This window comes from Acomys russatus, chromosome X (genome assembly GCF_903995435.1).
Source record: "Acomys russatus chromosome X, mAcoRus1.1, whole genome shotgun sequence".
NCBI lineage: Eukaryota > Metazoa > Chordata > Mammalia > Rodentia > Muridae > Acomys > Acomys russatus.
Genome location: NC_067169.1, coordinates 5,649,347 through 5,668,888, shown reverse-complemented (window position 1 = coordinate 5,668,888; position 19,542 = coordinate 5,649,347).

Sequence of the window (19,542 nt, the reverse complement as noted above, 5' to 3'; positions counted from 1 at the left end):
AATCTAGGACTTCTTTCAATGTGGTGTGTATATAAATAACACATGTATTTGTCTTATTCAGTCAACAATCATTTCCTGAGTGGCAGCCATCACACTGAAGATGAAAAGATAAGTAGTATGGCATGCCTTTCAGTCTTCAAAATCTCACAATGCAGAACATATCTAGTAATTCTGTCTTCCCAAGACTTCTTTCCCCTTTACCTCTTTTCACTGAGAAACATATTCTGTGTGTTCCCACTGAGTTTCATCCCTGAACTCCAAAGGCTGTTAACTCTGGATCTAATCATGACCAAAGCTGGGACAATGATGAATTTTCTACTTCTTTGGATTGTGGGAATCTGTATCATGTGTACTCATACATCCTGTTTAATAAGCTGTTTTCCCTAAGGTGGAAGTTATTGCACAAAAGAAATCAGGGTCTCCTGTCTGTCTCCCATGGCCATCAGTTCCTTCATCACCTGCAAGTGGCTTAAGCTTGGTAAGCTATTGGCTCTTCCTTTATATTTTATACTTCAACGGTACTGCTTCTATCTCAAGGTAGATGTGACTCTACTTACTGATGTTCTTAAGGTTGCTGTGACTGGCCCCTCTCCCCGCAGAAAGGAAATCTCTGTCATAACTTGTGAGAGAAGAAAGGAGGTAATGACCTTTATATAGAACTGGGAGCCAAAACATATATGGAATGCAGGGTGAATATCCATTGTTTTAAACTGACAGGAGTTATTTCCCCAAAGTTTGATTTAGTACTAAGAATAGAGCAAGAGAAACAGCAGCCCAGTGCCTTCAGCTGAGAAATGAATTTCATCAGACTCATGGTTATTGTCTATTGTTCCCACTGGTTATGCTGGTTGGGCTGAGATTCGGTTTTAACTTTAATTCTCACAGTCGACATTATTATTTCCCTTTGTATAACTTTGCAGGGGGGCAATAGTATGAATCAGACTTTGTGTTTAGTGCTCACCGAAGAGAAACTTAAAAACAAATATGTAATGAAAGCCATGCTCAGTAATGCATGTCTCTCACCCCAGAACTCAGGAGGTGGAGATAGAGGTGGAGGCAGATCTCTCTATGTCTGAGGCCAGTCTAGCATCTGTAGTGAGTTCCAGGCCTGCCAGAGCTACTTAACGAGACCATGTCTTAAAAAAAAAAAAAAAAAAGAAAAAGAAAAGAAAAGAAAAAGAAAGAAAGAAAGAAAGAAGAAAAGGAAAACAACACAGATTTTTTTTAAAAACCCTGAAAAAAATACTGACTGACTATCTTGCATGCTGGCGAGCCTTCAGCTGAGCACTTCTTGTCCGAAAAAGAGTGGGGTGCATCTCCTGCTGGAACCTTTGACTCCTTTTAGATTATGTTTCTTTTTTTTTTTCTTTTTTGTTTTAATATCAGGATATTTGAAACCATGAAACTCATTACAGGATGCTTCCTAGCCAAGGGAACAGACAAAGCTCCCAGTCTTCCTTTTTCTGTGTGTGTGTGTGTGTGTGTGTGTGTGTGTGTGTGTGTGTGTGTGTGTGTGTGTGTGTGTTTCTGTCTGTGAATCAAAACGAGGTCAGGGGACGCCTTCCAGGAGTCAATTTTATACTTTCTTCATGTGAGTCCTGAGGATGTAACTCAATCATATTTGGTGGCAAGTGTCCTATCAGCTGAGCTATCTTACCAGACTTTTCTTTTTCTTTTAGGGTGAGTTTGGATCTCCAATCTTTCCAGAGTACCTGAGAATAACTTATGTATAGTCTTCAAAAACTTCCTCCCTTAAAATACGCAGATTCTGTTTCTGATGCTTAAAACCAAGATTTTTTTTCTTACTGTGGTAAAAGACCACATCATATAAAACTTGTCATCATTTTTATACACTTTATATCCCAATTGTACTCCCCTCCCTCCTCTCCTCCTGGTCCCAACCTCCTTCCTTCTTCCACCTATCCCTCCAACTCCCCAGAAAATAAAAACCCCCTCCTCAACCAACCCATATGAGTGCATCAAGACTAAGGGCATCTTCTTCCCCTGTGGCATGGCAAGACATCCTTGCCAGAGGGAAATCATCAAAAAGCAGGCAACAGAGCCCATATACAGCCCATCCCCTGCTCCTTTTACTAGGGGACCCAGAAGAAGACGTAGCTGCCCATAAGCTATGTATGTGTAAGGGGCTTAGGTGCAGTGTATGCATGATCCTTGGTTAGTGTTTCAGTCTCTGTAAGACCCCTGAACCCTGCTTAGTTGGCTTTGTTAGTGTTCTTGTAGAGCTCCCATCACCTCTCTTCTACCTTTCCCTCCACTATTCCACAAGTCTCCCTGCACTCCACTGACTTGTGAGTCTCTGCATCTGTTTGAATTTGCTATTGGGTATAGTCTCTCAGAAGACAGCTATGCTAGGATCCTGTCTTCAAGCATAGCAGAATATCATTAATAGCAGCAGGGGTTAGCTCTATCCCATGGGGTGGGTCTTGAGTTGGGCCAAGCATTGGCTGGACATTCCCTCAGTATCTGATCTATTTTTATCCCTGCACATCTTGTAGGCAAGGTAAATTTGGGATTGAAGATTTGTGGATGAGCTGATGTTGCCTTCCCTGCATTACCATCTTTTTTGTAGTCCTGGATATATGGAACTTAGGGCCTTGTATATGCTAGGCAGGTGCTGCACCACTAAGCTACTGTGCACATCCTTAAAAAAAACTGTACATTTAAAAATTATTCTGTTTGCTTTCTTTTTTTTATTAATTTATTCTTGTTACATCTCAGTGTTTATCCCATCCCTTGTATCCTCCCATTCCTCCCCCCCCCCCATTTTCCCATTATTCCCCTCCCCTATGACTGTTCCTGAGGGGGATTACCTCCCCCTATATATTCTCATAGGGTATCAAGTCTCTTCTTGGCTACCTGCTGTCCTTCCTCTGAGTGCCACCAGGTCTCCCCCTCCAGGGGACATGGTCAAATGTGAGGCACCAGAGTACGTGAGAAAGTCATATCACACTCTCCACTCAACTGTGGAGAATATTCTGACCATTGGCTAGATCTGGGAAGGGGTTTAAAGTTTTCCTCCTGTATTGTCCTTGGCTGGTGCCTTAGTTTGAGCGGGACCCCTGGGCCCAAATCTGCCTATCATATTGTTCTACTTGTAGGTTTCTAGGACCCTCTGCATCCTTTTATTTTGCTATTCTCCTATGCGTCTCTCATTTAGAGTGTTTGCTTTCTGTATGTGTATGTACATGCTGGTATGTCACAGTACACATGTGGAGGTCAGAGGACAACTTCCAGATGTTGATGTTCTCCTTCCACTCTGTGAGTTCCTTGAACAGAACTCAGGTTGTCTGGCTTGATGGCAAGTCACCCTTACCTGATGAGTCATCTAATAAGCCACTCCCCTTAAACACACTTATACTGAGGCAAAGTCTTACTCTATCACCCCTGTTGTTCTTGTACTCTGTTGCCATCATATTCACAGCAATCTTCCTGACTAATTCCTCCAAATGCTGAGATTACAAACATGAGTTACCACTCCTCATTTAAATTCATTTTTGCACAAGGTAATATATAGAACTATTTTCAAGACAGCATGGACATTTCCTTTATATTGTTTTCTTCCATGGAAAGAATGGGGACATTAGATGGTTTTACTCAAAGTTTATATTTCTTAACTATAAGAACACATCTTTGAGTGTGGCCTAGACTCGAATGACCTGGAGCAATTTTAGAAGATTTTATTACTTTTCATGGTACTCTCTAGGCCAATAGCTGTGTCAAGAAGAAGCTAAATATTTCCTTCTCAGCCACCAGCTATCAGGAACTCAATGAAGTGTGTAAGGAATACAAGATTTGCACTTTCTATGAGAAGCACGTGGTCTTCACCAGGGAAGAGCACACCAACTGGTTGTACAATATGAAATGATCAGTCCTAAAAAACATACATTAAAAGTAGCATTATATAGACTGAGCAAATTATATTTAGGAATATATGTGTATGTACATTACATGTATATATGCACAATGTATGCATTTATTCACTGTGTATATATGCATAGTGTATACATATGTTATATATTTATGAATATATACAGTATACGCATATGTTGCTAAATAAATCTGCTCATGTATATTATGTATGTATATAATATACAGGCACATATATATATACACATTATATATAATGCAATAACAAAGTGAAAAAAGAGACTAGGAATTTGAAGAAGAGTACGGGGACATATAGAAGGCTTTAGAGGATAGAAACATTGTAATTACATTATAGTCAGCTTTTTAAATTACCATTTTTCTTTCATTTTTGAGACAGTGTCTCACTATGTTGTGCAGGCTGGCCTTGAGCTCATACAGCTGTGCTTAAAGGCATGAGTCAGCACACCTGACCAAATGTCTGATATTTCCTCAAGAACAACATACAAACTTTCCTTCCAAGTTGAAGTGCCATATTATCCATAGTATTTGCAGAATCATAAGCCTAAGAATGAAGACCCTTAAGAACCAGTCTCTCTACAACAAAGAGTGAATGGATATACATATGAGCCACCAATCAACCTATTTCCAAATTAATTTCCAAAAGCAAAATCATTTTTTTTATCTTCTGACTGGCCTCACTGCAGCATATAGCTGCTCTCTCCCATTCCTGCAGAAGCTGCTACGCTTCAAAGAGCTCCAATTCTATTCTCCCTGGGGGAGTCTACTGGTTCCCACGCTAAGTCTTGAATGGCTGTGACTCACTGAAGTGTTTACTCTTTTTTGTTCTCTTTTCAGTTGGCCTCCTGGTCTCCTTGATGTTAACTGGCTTCATATCCTGTTTTGTTTTGTTTGCCACTTTGGAATTAAATGCACACATAAAATCAAAGTAAATGAAAGGCCCAGACAGCCATCCTGTTTGGGGCCACAGCTGTGGTATTGGAAGGTCCTAGTCCAAGTGACTTGTCCTTCCACCTCCCATGCCCTTGGTGGAGGCTGTCCTTCACAGGCCAACTTGTCAAGATTAGCATGCTGCTGTCAATGCTGGATGTTTTCCTCTGCTGAAGCCCATAGTTTGCTGCTTGGGAAGCACAGTTGAAAAAACTTAAATAAGGAACTTGGCCCAGTTTGTGTAGCATGTAAGGCTTTGTCTTTGGATGTCCTTTATCCTCCAGATTCTATACATGTCATGATACACATCTGCTTCTTGGTTGACAAGAAGTGGTAAAGAGGAGGAGTTATAGGCAACTGTTTTCTTGTGTGGAATTTGAAACCAGAGATAATTGCTTTCTTTCCATTCATGATCCAGGTCAAAATTCCAGGATCATAAACTTGAACCTCAGAAATTGACTAGATGGGTTAAATGAGATAACAAAACATAGATAGTGTTATTAAACTGTCAATTACCTTCTTTGTTTAAGGGCTTTCTGACAACATTTTAGTGGACATCATCTTCTTTAGGGAGATTAAAAAGTTCTTAGATTCTTCTAGCTCTTTTGGGCCCCAACAACCTTCATTTCTTCAGTTTTTTTTTCAATAATCAAGTTGAGAGGACACTCAGATTGGCATCCACTAACTATTACAGGAAGAAAAGTTATTTATTATACTTATGTTATAAGAAAAGATTCCCAACACTGGAGAGACTGAGGTAAGCATATGAGGCCAGCTCTGAGTATATAAGGAAGATATTGTCTGAAAACAAAACTAAATACCCCAATAGGCTGACATGGTGATGTAGGCCTGTAATCTCAGCACTTGGGGAGTAAAAATCAGAGGACTAGGAGTTCAAGGCTATCCTCACCTATGTAGTAAGTCCAAGGTCAGTGTGGGCTACATTAGGCCCTGTTCAAGAAGAGGAGGAGAAGAAGGAAAGAGAACAAGAAGGATAAAGACTAAATTGAATTTCCCAAGTCTTATCTGGTACCCTACTAACTACACACCAGGCTTGCAGTGTATAAAAAAAGAAAAAAATCTTAAGATGCCCTACTAGAGAGCTCTTTTAGGACTCATGTGGGGAGAAAGCTTACACCCATTCATTCACTTCATAAATATGAGTGTCTGGGATGATGGTTCTCTTTGTAAAGCATTCATCTGAAAAGTATGAGCTCAGATCTCTAGCACCCATTTAAAAAGCCAGGCATGGTAGTGAACAACTGTGACTCTTGCATTGGAGAGAGAGAGGCAGGAGAACCCCTAAGGTTCGATGGATAGCTAGTCTTGCCATGTTGATGACCTCCAGGTTCACTGAGATATGTGTCAAAAATATATTGTGATAAAGGAAGATGATTATTGACCTCTGACTTCCACCCTGATTCACATACATGAATACAGAGAGAGAGAGAGAGAGAGAGAGAGAGAGAGAGAGAGAGAGAGAGAGAGAGAGAGAGAGAGAGAGAGAGAGAGGCAGAGGTGGTAGCATAGATATTAGGCAGTTAACAAGCAGTACATTAATTCTGCTAGAATGATTACTGTGGCCTTGGACTGGGAGTCAAGGACTGAGATAAGAGTTCCTAACAGAACAAACATCTCAAGGCCCCTTGAAGTTAACTCAGGGCTTGACTAAATTCTTGACTCTGATTCTTATCAGTGTTTATAGAGTAGGGAAGTCAAAATTATCTCCTCTTAAGTCCTCAGCTTGGCCTAAGCATTTACTTGGCAAGTAATAAAATTCACTGATGAGCATACAAACCTAATATAAATTTCACATGACATGGAGGCCCAGAGAAGTTGTAAAATTAATGTGGACATGCACTGGATTGAACAGAAAGAGGCTTTTATGAAAATTCATTACATTATATGGGAGGCTAAGGGAAGCTAATCATTTTAAGTTTGTTTGCTAAGGATTTCCTTAGCTAGGGCTCCCACTGGAAAAATGTTTCTTTTCTCCTGGTAACAAGAGATGTCTTTGCACCTGAGGTTTCCTCTCTTGTTTTCCGGGAGAAAGGGGAAATTAGAAAGCCTTCTCATGTCTGCTGTTTTTCAGGCACCCTCAGCATTGTAATCCTCATGTCATCTTAAATAGGTGGTAGCATAGCATATCTGGCTTCAGCTGCATTTTGCAGGAAACACACTATCAAGGCAGTAAATATGGTGACATAGCAGGAGCTGGGAACTCCTTGGCTGCCTTCATTCTCCAGGACTGTGTCAAGAGTTGGGAGTAGATGGCTGGGGAGAAGGACAGAACAACATGTCTACTTATACTCCTATAATGCTATGCAGGCATCAGGGGAGGTTTGCAAATGTGAAAAGCAGGAAAAAGACTAGACACAGACTCAAGCCACTAAAGGCTCTGATATTTGGCCTTTTACTTATTTTCTTTCCAAACAGAATACTGAAAATCCAAACTGCCTGATAAAATCAAACAAACCATACAAATTCCAAACAACCCTGAACTGTCCACAGATTCCTCAAGGTAATTGTCATGCTGATCCCTGTGACGATAATAAAGTCATAGCCCCATATTGCTCAACTCTGTCTCCTGCCGCTCCCATTTTCTCTTTGATTTCTCACAGCTCAGCTGTTTTCAGCTTTCACTGCCCTCTTGTCCTGCTTGCAAATCAAATGATTTGACTTTTTAAAATTATTTCTCTTTCACCTTCCTAAACTTGAAGACTTATCACCACATCTTGTTTAGGACTTTGTTTAAAATGAAACACTAATAACGACAACGTCCTGCTAAGGTCATTTAGATGTCATTTACAATCTATACTGAGAAAACTTGGGTTATTTCCCTAGCAGCCACCCCAGGTTTAACTCTGAAAGGACAAACAGCAATGTGTAGATTGTGATGTAGGGTTCTGTCATAGAGGACAAAATAAAGTAGACAAGAATACAACAGCATGAGTTAAGACAGCTTCAAAAAGATTTCTGTAGGTATAAGTTTATTAAAAATAAGTTGGGGAGCCAGTTGGATGGTTCAGCACTTGTTGCCAAATCTGATAACCTGAGTTCAGTCCCCAGAAACCACATGGTGGAATGACAGAATCAACTCCAAAAAGTTGTCCCCTGGCCTCCACACAAGTGACACATGAGCACAAGCTAAATAAATAAGATATAATAAAAAATTTCTTTAAAAAGAAGTCAGAAGCTATGGACATAGCTCAGTGATAGAGAATTTGCTTAGCATTTTCAGGCCCTGGTGCAACACAATAATAATAATAATAATAATAATAATAATAATAATGGTGATTATGATGATGATGATGATGGTTATAACAATAATATTTTCAGTCAGCACAAATAAATCCTTAATAATTCCAAAACATATTTTTCCAAAACATTTGATACAGCATTCTTCAAATATATGTGTGCAGTTATGCTCTTTGTTTCTCGTCAAAGCTTTATTGGAGTTCATAGGACACTATTTCCTTAACTGAAAACAGAACTGCCAGTGTTTCACAAAGCAGACAAAGGACCTCACTGGATGATGAAATCATGCTGACTCAATTGTCTCAAATGCCAAATGGACATTGATGTACAACTGTTTTAAAACTTAAGTTTACCTGAAGATCATCTGGCTTCCCAAAGTTGTGTAACAGTGTGATCCACAGTTGAAACTGCATTCTAAGCATTATGACTTCTGGCACTCAGAAAACTGAAGTAGGGGGATCATGAGTTCACAACTGTATTGGACTGTGAGACCCTGACTGTGGAAAAAAAAGAATGTTGGACCCACACAGTGGTTAGAAACTATGCAAGGGACAACGATTAGACATTTTGAGATTAGGAGGCATTGGAAGCAGGGGGAGAAATCTCTGAAAATGTCTAACCACAAAAATGTCCTGCTATGTACAATACCTTTTAGCTTTAAAGAGTATATGTTTATATGTATGTGTGTGTGCCCATCTGTGTGTAGGTATTCACATGAATGTGTGTGTGTGTGTGTGTGTGTGTGTGTGTGTGTGTGTGTGTGTGTGTGCAGGTCTTCATATGAACATGTGGTGAGTGAGATGAGAAAGATGTCCTTTCATCTTTTGTTTGGGATGGAATCTCTTATTTTCCTGAAGTTTACCATATGGGCTTGTGTCACTAGCCAGTTTACCTGTGGGGAGTCCCTGTCTTAGCCTCCTGAGGACTGGATTTATGGACAGGCTATGGACAAACTCACCTGTATTTATGTGGGTTCAGGAATCCAAACTCCAAAATGAGTCTTGTATGGCAAATATTTTACACAGTGAGCTATTTCTTCAGCCCCTCAAAGTATTTTCATCAACAGGTGTTATTTAAAAACAAGAGTCAGTTCCCTCCTCTTGAGAAGTCAGTCCTAAAGGTCGAATGTAGGTCATCAGGCTTGTCTGCAGGTGCCTTTCCTTTCTGAGCCATCTCACCCAACCCCAAATTACATTTAAGATGGTAGCTTGTAATTATTGAATATAAATTTTATTACTTTGTTTACTTTATATTCGTGGCTTCCTGCATGAGAAAAACTAAAAAAGAAAATACTAGAATATCCAGGCTTCTTTACAACGGAATTAGAACACATTTCAGACAATGAAATGCAGGTGAGAGTACTTAGCAATGACAAGCTTCACAACTGAAAAAAAAAGCCAAGCTGTGTGAGGAAAGGCTGTACTTTTGACCTTCTGCATTGCCTCCTTTTCCCATTTAGAAATGGATGCACAGGAGCTGGGTGTTCCATAGTATGCAAAATGCTCTGGGATCTATCCTAGGCACCACTAAAATGCAAGGAAAAGAATGGAAAGGTGAAAGGGAGGGACACACTGTAGGACCAGGAAGTAACATTCAACTGAGAATTAAGATGGATATGGTGGTGCACCCTTGTAACCCTAGCACTCAGGAGGCAGAGGCAGGAAGATCACAGTTCCAGGCTAGCCTGGGCTACATAGTGAACCTTGTTTTGTTTTGTTAAGAAAAGAACAGAAAGGGGAAGCTAAGAGCAATGGAAGAGGAGATAATTAAGTACAGGGAATGGAGTTCTTCAAAGGAAATTATATTTAATGACCAGTCATTGAAGGATTGAATATCTTTGAGTCATCAAAAGCCAGTTCTGTGGGTAAAAGTGTCCTCCATTCCCAGTGGGAAGAATTAAGTGCACAACAAGGTGAGAGAAAACAATATAAACAGCTTTCAACTTTCAAGTTCATTGAATCTCCTAATAAATAGAACTTTGAAATAATGCTTTGAGCTACCATAGAAAGTAACTTTTCCATCATTGAATATATGCTTAACCACACCTAATGGGAGTCCTGCATTAATGCCATGACTGTACTATATAAATTGCATTCAAATATTTTTTTCTCATACTTACTTTAACTGTATACCCTTTCACATGCATTTGGCTATTTAAAATTCCCTTTGTGAACTGGGCACAGTATTGTATACATTGAATTCCAGTACATGGGAGACTGAGGTAAGGGAACCAATAGTGTAAGGACAGCCTAAGCTACACCGTAAATTAAAGGCCAGCTTGAACTATATAAGACTCTGTGTAAATAAACAAATAAATAGGGTAAAATTTTCTTTGAGGTTTGGTGGCGTAGTAAGCAGTTGGCTTGTATCTCTGACATTCCAAAATACCATCAACAAACCAAACCAAACAACCAAATCAAAGCAAGTTTCAAAAGGTTAGGCAAAAATGTTAGCCTCCTTTTTGCTCACCACAAAACAGTGGACCTAGGAGGCTGGAGAGATGGTTCAGTGGTTAATATTTCTTGCTGCTTTTCTAGATGACCCAGGTTCAGTTCCGGCACCCACATGAAACCTTCCAAGTCCAGTTCCAGGGGATCGGATGTCCTCTCTGCCTCCCACCATGCCTCCCAGGCATGCAACATAGTGCACCTATAAACAAGCAGGCATAAAAATAAATAAAACGTTAGCTCAACTATGTTCATAGAGGCTTTATTCATAATAACTAGAAACTTGAAATAACCTAGATGTCCCTCAACTGAAGAATGCATAAAAATGATACATTTTAAAAATATTTTTATTTATATTATTTTATTATAATTTATTCACATTACATTATAATCCTCTCATTCTTATCTTACTGTTCCCGCCTCCCTCCCTCTTCCACATCATTCCCCTCCCCTAGACCTCTGATAAGTGGGGTTCTCCTCTCCCACCTTCTGACCACAGCCTATCACATCTCATCTAGATAGCCTGTACTCCCTTCCTCTGTGTTCCCACAAGGCCTCATTTACACAATTGAGTATTACTCAGCTGTTTTAAAAATGACATCATGAAACTTGCTGGCAAATGGATGGAGCTAGAAAAAAAAATCATCATGGGTGAGGTAAACCCAGACCCAGAAAGACTAACATGGTATAAACTTGTAAGTGGATATTAGCTGCAAAGTAAAGAATAATCATGCTGCAATGCACAGACCTGGAGAAGCTAAGTAACAAGGAGGGCTGGGTTGGAGGGGGAGACACATGAATCTCTCTGAGAAGGGGACATAGAATAGATTTTGTTGGTGGATTCAGCATGGGTGGAGTTGGGAACAGGAAGAATCAGGTTTGGGAGGTGATGAGGAAGAAAATACTGGGAGAAATGACTGAAATGAGGAAAGCATTTCAGGGGTGAGATGGTGACCTAGTGCAATAGAAATTCCATGGAATCTTTGAGAGTAATCTTAGCAAAGACTCACAGAATGGGGGACTGGAAGCCTGAACCTGCCATGCTCTGTAACTATGCAAGACCTCAATGGATGGATTGGGACACCAACCCAGCCACAAAACCTTCAACCTATAGTTTGCCCTGCCTGAACAGTGTTATGGGACCAGACCATAGCATAATTGTTATCAGAGAGACTTCATCCAGAAACTGATGGGAGTAGATGCCAAGTCCCACAGCCAAACATTAGACAGAGCTCAGGAAGTCCTGTGGAGCAGGAGGAAGGAGGATTGGAGGAGCCAGAGGGAACAAGGACACCAGAAGAACAAGACCCACACAATCAACTGACCTGGACTCTAGTAGGCTCACAGAGATCAGGGAGCCTGTATGGGTCTGACCTAGGTCTTCTACATATATGTTACAGTTGTGTAGCTTGGTGTTCTAGTAGGACTCCTAACAGTGAGAACAGGAGTTGTGTCTGACTTCTTTGCCTGTCTTTGGGACCTTTTTCTTCCTACTGGGTTTCCTCTTCCAGCCTTGATATATGAATATGTGCTTGGTCTTATTGTAGTTTATTATGCCTTACTTGGTTGATGTCCCTGGAAGGCCTGATCTTTTTTGAGGGGAGGTGAAGGGGGGTGGATCTGAGGAAAAGGGGAGGTGGTAGAGAGAGACTGGGAGGAGGAGAGGAAGGGGAAATTGCTGTTAGGATATACTATATAAGAGAAGAACAAACCAAAAAATGAAATCTTTTCACTTAAAAAAATGATATCGCAAAATTTGAAGGAAAATGATTGGAACTAGGAAAAAATGTGACTTAAAACTTAGATGACTCTTTTCTTGGTTTTTCGAGACAGGGTTTCTCTGTATAGCCTTGGATGTCCTGGACTCACTCTGTAGACCAGGCTGGCCTCAAACTCTCTGCCTGCTTCTGCCTCCCTGAGTGCTGGGATTTAAGGTGTGTGCGCTGACATGATTATTTAAAGAATCTATAAATAAAATTTTCTTAAATTGTATTTATTTACTGTATATGGGTGTTTTGGCTAAATGTGTATCTGTTCACCACCAGTATGTAGTGGCTCTTTCCTTCCACTATGAGGGTCTTTGGGATAGAACTCAAGTCACTGGGCTTGATAGCAAGCACCTCTATCTGCTAAGCTTTCTTACCTACCCTAAAACTAATGTGATCCTTGACTTCACAGAGCTTCTAAGCTAGCAGAACAGATGTTAAACTGGGAATTTCACAAGTAATCAGCATGCCATACTGGGATAAGTGCAATGAAGGTGGTAGAATGAAAGAGAAGAGACATTTAAGTTGAGAGCTAAGAGCCTCAAGAAGGGCCATAAAAAACAAAGTCTCTTCATGACTTCTTGACCTTATTTCTCCTGCTCACCTTTTCTTCTGAGGTGGGGCATAGAGACTAAAATCTCTCCTCCCCAAGGTGAGGGCAAAGCAACAAAAACCCTTCTTCCTCATAGCCTACCATAAAACGTAGACACATTACTCTGAATTCCCTGCTTCTCTGTGGTAGGCTGGCCATGAAGACATTCTCTGACATAACCTTGTCTACCAGTAGGCAATAAAATCCTCATTCTAAGCCGAGTGGAATGACGCAATAAGTAAGGGAGCTTATAAGTAAGCCTGACAACCTGAATTTGATCCCTGGGGTTTACATGATAGAAGGAAAGGGCTCATAGGTTGTTCTCTGTTCTCCACATTCATGCTGGGTCATAAGCCTAACCCAGCCACCACCCAACCCGATCACCTCAAAAACCAAATGAATGGACAAAGGGGCATGGTGGCACACACCTTTAATCCCAGCGCTTGGGAGGTGGAGGCAGGCAGATGTCTGTGAGTTCAAGGCCAACCTGATCTACAAAGCAAATTCCAGGCTGGCCAGCCAGGACTACATAGTGAGACCCTGCTTAAAGATAGACAGACAGATAAAATATTCCCATTTTAGAAGAAATCTTACTCTGTGACAAGGAGGAGAGACTACTACACAAAAAAAAAGGGGGCAAGAAAAATCTCAATAGACAGGACTTGTTGGGGTCCCCTCGTGAGAGTACCATTACCTTTTTTGTTCAGCTGTAGTTCTATGTCATTGTCTGTGCTTCATCTAATTTAAGCAAAAACATGGGCCTCGTGTGGTGGTATATGCCTATAAATCCCCTGCACTGGAGTGGGCTAGAACAAGGCAGAAGGATTATATGCTATTATGTTCCAGGCCTGCCTGGGCTATATAGTGGTGGAGAGAGAGAGAGAAAGGGGTGAGGGTTCTCAGATATTTGGGTTTTAATTCTCAATCTCTTTTACATGCAAAAGTTCAGTGTAAACAAGTTTGTTGCTAGTATTTGGGGGGGTCTAGCAGAAGGAGGATCAGAAACTCAATGCCAGCTCTGGCTGCTTGAGACTATATCTAAAATTGCAAAACAAAAGAAAACAACAACAAAACCCAAACTTCAATAACAAATATGTATGATTTTCTCCTTTTTAACTTTTCTTTTTTTTTTTTTAAAGAGGGAAGTCATATATGAAACTTATGATAAGGAAAGGCCACACCCCAAGCCCACTTTCTTTCAGTGATCCTTTCACAGAAGATAGAGCAAATAGCATTCAGTGGGTATTATTCAAGAAATATCATGTGGAGTTCATTAAAAATACGTTCTCAAAGGCCACCCTTAATAGAATCAACTAAAGAAACAAACTGTTCTGAATCTGTCCCATACATGTTGGAGCATATGGGTTGGTTTTTTTTGTTTTTTTTTCCATTTTATTATTGTATTCATATTACATCCCAATTGTTAGCCCTTCCCCTGTTTCCTGCCATTCTTCCCTCCCTCCCACTTCCCCCCTTCTCCCCTCCCCTATGTCTGTGATTGAGGGAGACCTCCTCCCCCTATATATGCTCTTAGAATATCAAGTCTCTTCTTGGTAACTTGCTATCCTTCCTCTGAGTGCCGCCAGGCTTCCCCATCCAGGGGACATGGTCAGAAAAGGGGCACCAGAGTTCATGTGAGAGTCAGATCTCACTCTCCACTCAATGGTGGAGAATATCATGTTTGTCGGCTAGGTCTTGGTAGGAGTTCGAAGTTTACTGCCTATATTCTCCTTGGCTGGTGCCTTAGTTTGAGGAGGACCATTTACACAATGGAATACTACTCAGCTATTAAAAACAAAGAATTCCTGAAATTTGTGGACAAATGGATTGATCTAGAAATTATTATAATGAGTGAGTTCACCCAGAAGCAAAAAGAGACAAATGGTATATACTCACTTATATCAAAACAGTAGTCCAAGGGATACGTACCATGAAAAACTTTACTTACCAAGAAAGTGGGTAAGAGGAGAGGACATCCTATTGAGACTTTAGGTGACAGAAGGGTTGTTTTAAGAGTTAAATCACAAGTCATTATTGTCTGGACAAAAAGATTGTGGATACTTCATTAAAATTTTTTTAAATAAAAGAACTACTTTTTGTTGTTTCTTTGCTATTTCTTAATGCCAACTTTAAAACTTCTCTTCCTCTCTCTTAGTCCAAATCTTAGTAAGACATTCTTTCTAACAAGTCAGTGGCAGGAAATTCCTATGTTTAAAAAGGTACAACTGCATTTCCCCACTGAACTGTAGTTAAAAAGAATAATAAATTTCATGAAATTCAAACCTAGGACAATACAACCAGAAAAATTGCAATGCAATAACATGGTCTGCAAAACTTGTTTGACAAGTTTCAGCTGGAGGCTAATGAAAACCTCCATAGAAACACAGCCTGTGAGGGAAAGCACCAATACCTAGATTGTTCTTCCCAGAGATCCCTCCTTCCCACTTCCCCAGATTCCAGTGGGAGCATTGCCTCAGCATTCCATTTGGTCTAAGACCATAGGTCTGTGACCATGGCATAGCCATTGGACTCCCACCTCCACCCAGTGGAAAATAGAAGAGGAGAGAGGGGCGGTAGGAGAGGGAGAGAGAGAAAGGAATAGAGAGGAGGAGGGATGGAGGCAGAGGGGACCAGGGAGAGGGAGGGAAGAAACATGTCTACATGATTAAGCAATTTCACTCTCCTAGGAGATGGGGTGGGATTTGGATGCCTGTCTAGGAGTGAGGGACTGTAAGAATTTTCACCCACACTTCAAAGTCTCCTTTGTCTTTTGATATTTTGGATTGAACCCAGGTCCTGACACATGACTTTACCAGTGAGCTACACACCCAGCCCGTAAGTCTTCAGGTTGAAAGGCATAGAAGTCAGTGGCATAGTTCTGGACAGAAAAGATAGAAATGCAGCCTGATGTAACTGGCTTGTAAGAAAATATTTAACTTTAGCTGTATATTCTCCGAGAAATTACCGCTATTATTTCTTTTGTCCAAGGTTGCTCAGAGTGATAGTCAGCTAACGTCATTCTAGTGGTTGAGAAGCATTTGTGAGATGTGCAGGAAACATGGCCTGGTATAATTATAACATAATGCTATAACAACATTGCTCAAGACTGCCTCAGGGCTGCCAGAGTACATAATAACCATGTTGCTGAAAGGCCTTTGGATGATTATTAGGGTTGGATCTTGGCTGAGACTCAATCTTGAAGCCAGAGGAATTGAAAAATGATTTTTTTGTTTTTAACTCCTTGGAGTTTTTTTATCATTTAGAAAAAAAGAAGAAATTTTGTGTCTAATTCCAATTACTCCCATGGTCCTGAATCTAGTCTTTTGAAAAATAAAAATAAAAAACTAAAACTTTTTTGCAGAGACAAACATGAAGGTAGGAGGTCACCATGGACTGAAGAGGTTCCTGAGGTAAATGTGGAATCCTGCTATCCACTTTTTCATTGTTTTTGTTCTAAGATCTTATTAATTTTACTTGTTTTATGAAAAAGGATTTCATGTGTTTTATTCATGTTTCTCCCTCCTTAACTTAAATTCTTCCCAGATCCTTCCCCTTTCCATATCCACCCTTTCTTTAAAAAGAAGATTTTTAAAAATAAGAAACACAAAAACAGCCATAAGAACACAAAACTTAAAATTAAATCAATAAGAAAAAGTCAAAAATGCAAAAGCAAAGCAAAAACAAAAAAAGTTTACAAACTACCACTGAGTTTGTGTGGGTGTTTCCTGGACTTGGTACCTGCCCCAAGGAATAATTGATATACCCAGAGAGGCTGCATTGGAGAATACTGATTTTTTTTTTCCTTTGTCAGTGGGTATCAGTTGCTGATAGCTTCTTGGTTAGGGGTGGGAACATGTGTTCACTTCCCCTGTCCCAGTGCTGGGATCTCATCTGGCTTGGACCTGTGCAGGCCTGTGTGTGCTGTCACGGTTTCTGAGAGTTCATATATGTATCAGTTCTCTTATATATGGAAGATACTGTTTCCTTAGAATGGTCCATCACCTCTGGTTCTTACAGTCTTTACACTTCATCTTCCAAATACCTTCCTGAGCCTTGCAGGGAGGTCTTTAATGATGACATCCTTTTTCTTTTAAGTGTTCCAGAATCTCTCACTTTCTATACATTGTCCAGTTGTGGGTCTCTATGTTAGTTCCTATCTATTGAAAAAAAAAAAGAGCAAAAGAAAGCTTCTGTAACACTGGCTGAGGGGGTATAGCAGTATGTCATTAGATGTCATTTATTGCCATGTTGCTTTAGCATCATAATATTAGGTTTTCCCTAGGCCTGTGATCTATCTAGTCTCAGGTTCTTGGCCTCTTGAGCTGTATCAGGTATGGGTTCTGCCTCATAGAGTGAGCCTTGTATCCACTCAGAGTGTAGTCAATTATTCCCATAATATTTGTGCCACTGTTGAACCAGGAAATCTTGCAGGCAGATTGCTGTTGTAGGTAACAGAGAATGTAGATGGAAAATATTGATGAAATCCTTTCTCCTCCTGTAGCACATAGGTACTGTCCAGTACCAGGTATACCAGTCAGTATTAGTGAAGTTTCTAGTTGGTTACTAGCTTGACTCCTCCATGTTTGATAACATTAGTGTTCTTCTCAGCAATAGGCCCTTATCCTCAGGTTAAGCATCTTAACAATAGCCTGTGATTTTTGGGCCCGAGGACACGGAGTGGGGGTATGGGGGCAGTCTATGTGGCTCCGTTGGCTAACACCTCAATAATATGTCACCCACTCTTGGCACTGGAGGTTTTACTAGGTGGCATGAGATGTTTAGTTGGGCATTGACATCACTCTTATCTCATGATTCTGTCTAGATTCTTTCCATTTATGTATGTAATTTAAGAAGCTTCTACACTAGTAGGTTTCCATATGGTTTTTCCAAAGGCCTTTAGTGTTAGTTGTCCATCCTCATATTTTCTTTTTTATAATATATTGGATTAATTTATTCATATTACATCTCATTTGTTATCCCATCCCTTGTATCCTCCCATTCCTCCCTCCCTCCCACTTTCCCCCTACTCCCCTCCCCAATGACTGTGACTGAGGGGGACTTCCTCCCCCTGTATATGCTCATAGTGTATCAAGTCTCTTTTCTTCCTCTGAGTGCCACCAGGTCTCCCCATCCAGGGGACATGGTCAAATATGAGGCACCAGAGTACATGTGAAAGTCAGACCCCACTTTCCACTCAACTGTGAAGAATGTCCTGTCCATTGGCTAGATCTGGGTAGGGGTTTGAAGTTTACTGCATGTATTGTCCTTGGCTGGTGCCATAGTTTGAGCAGGACTCCTGGGCCCAGATCTGTCCATCATAATGTTCTTCTTGTAGGTTTCTAAGACCCTCTGGATCCTTCTATTTCCCCATTCTCCATACTTCTCTCATCTAGAATCCCAATAGGATATCTTCCCCTCTGTCCCACTTTCCTGGTAAGTGAAGACCACATTTTCTACTTTAGTCTTCTCTTCTAGCTCCCTTCCTACTTAATCATATTCTAGTTTTTGATTTGTCTCTCCATAACAATATGTTCTATTTCCCTTTTCTTGGGAGATCCTACTCTCCTCCACTCGTTTCTTCCTTACTTTATACCTGGTTAGTATTTCTATTGTTATGATGAAACACTGTGGCCAAAAAACAAGTTGGGGAAGAAAGAATTTATTTGAAATACACTTCCATGTTGCTATTCATTACCCAAGGTAGTGAGGACAGGAACTTAAGCAGGACAGGAACCTGGAGACAGGAACTGATGTAGAGGCCATGGAGGAGTGTTGTTTACTGGCTTGCTTTCCATGGCTTGTTCAGCTTGCTTTCCGATACAACCCAGAATTGTCACCCCAGTGATGGCACCATCCATAATGGGCCCTTCCCCATTGATCACTAATTGAGAAAATGCCCTCCAGCTGGATTTCATGGAGGTATTTCCTTAGCTGAGGCTTCTTCCTCTTTGATGACTCTAGCTTGTGTCAAGTTGACACACAAAAACAGCCAGTACACTAACATTTGTGGAAGCCTTAAAAGCTAACAACTGCAATAAAAAACATACAATATCTGTCTTTTGGGGCCTGGGTAACCTCACTCAAGATGTATTTTTTCCCTAACTCCCTCCATTTACCTACGAATTTCATGATTTCATTTTTAACAGCTAAATAATATTTATATTGTGTAAGGGTACCACATTTTCATTATCTATTTATCAGTTGATGGACATGTAGGCTGTATCCAATTTCTAATTATTATAAAAAAAAAAGAGCAGCAAGGAGCATAGATAAGCATCTCTGAAATAGAATGTATAATCCTTTGGGTATATGCCCAAGAGTGGAATAGCTGAATCTCGAGGTCCATCAAGTCCCATTTTCTTAAAGAAAAGCTACAATTGTTTTCATGGTGCCTGTACAAATTTGCACTCCCACCAGCATTGAATAACTGTTCTCCTTTCAATGTGCACTCACCAGCATGTGCTATCATTTGCTTTGTCGGTTTTGGCCATTCTGACTGATGTAAGATAAAATATGAAAATAGTTTTAATTTTCATTTCCTATTGGCTAAAGGTGTTGAACTTTCTTTGTGTATATTTTTATTTTGTGTGAGTGAGTGTTTAGCCTGCCTGCGTGTCTATACCACATGCATACAGTATACTCA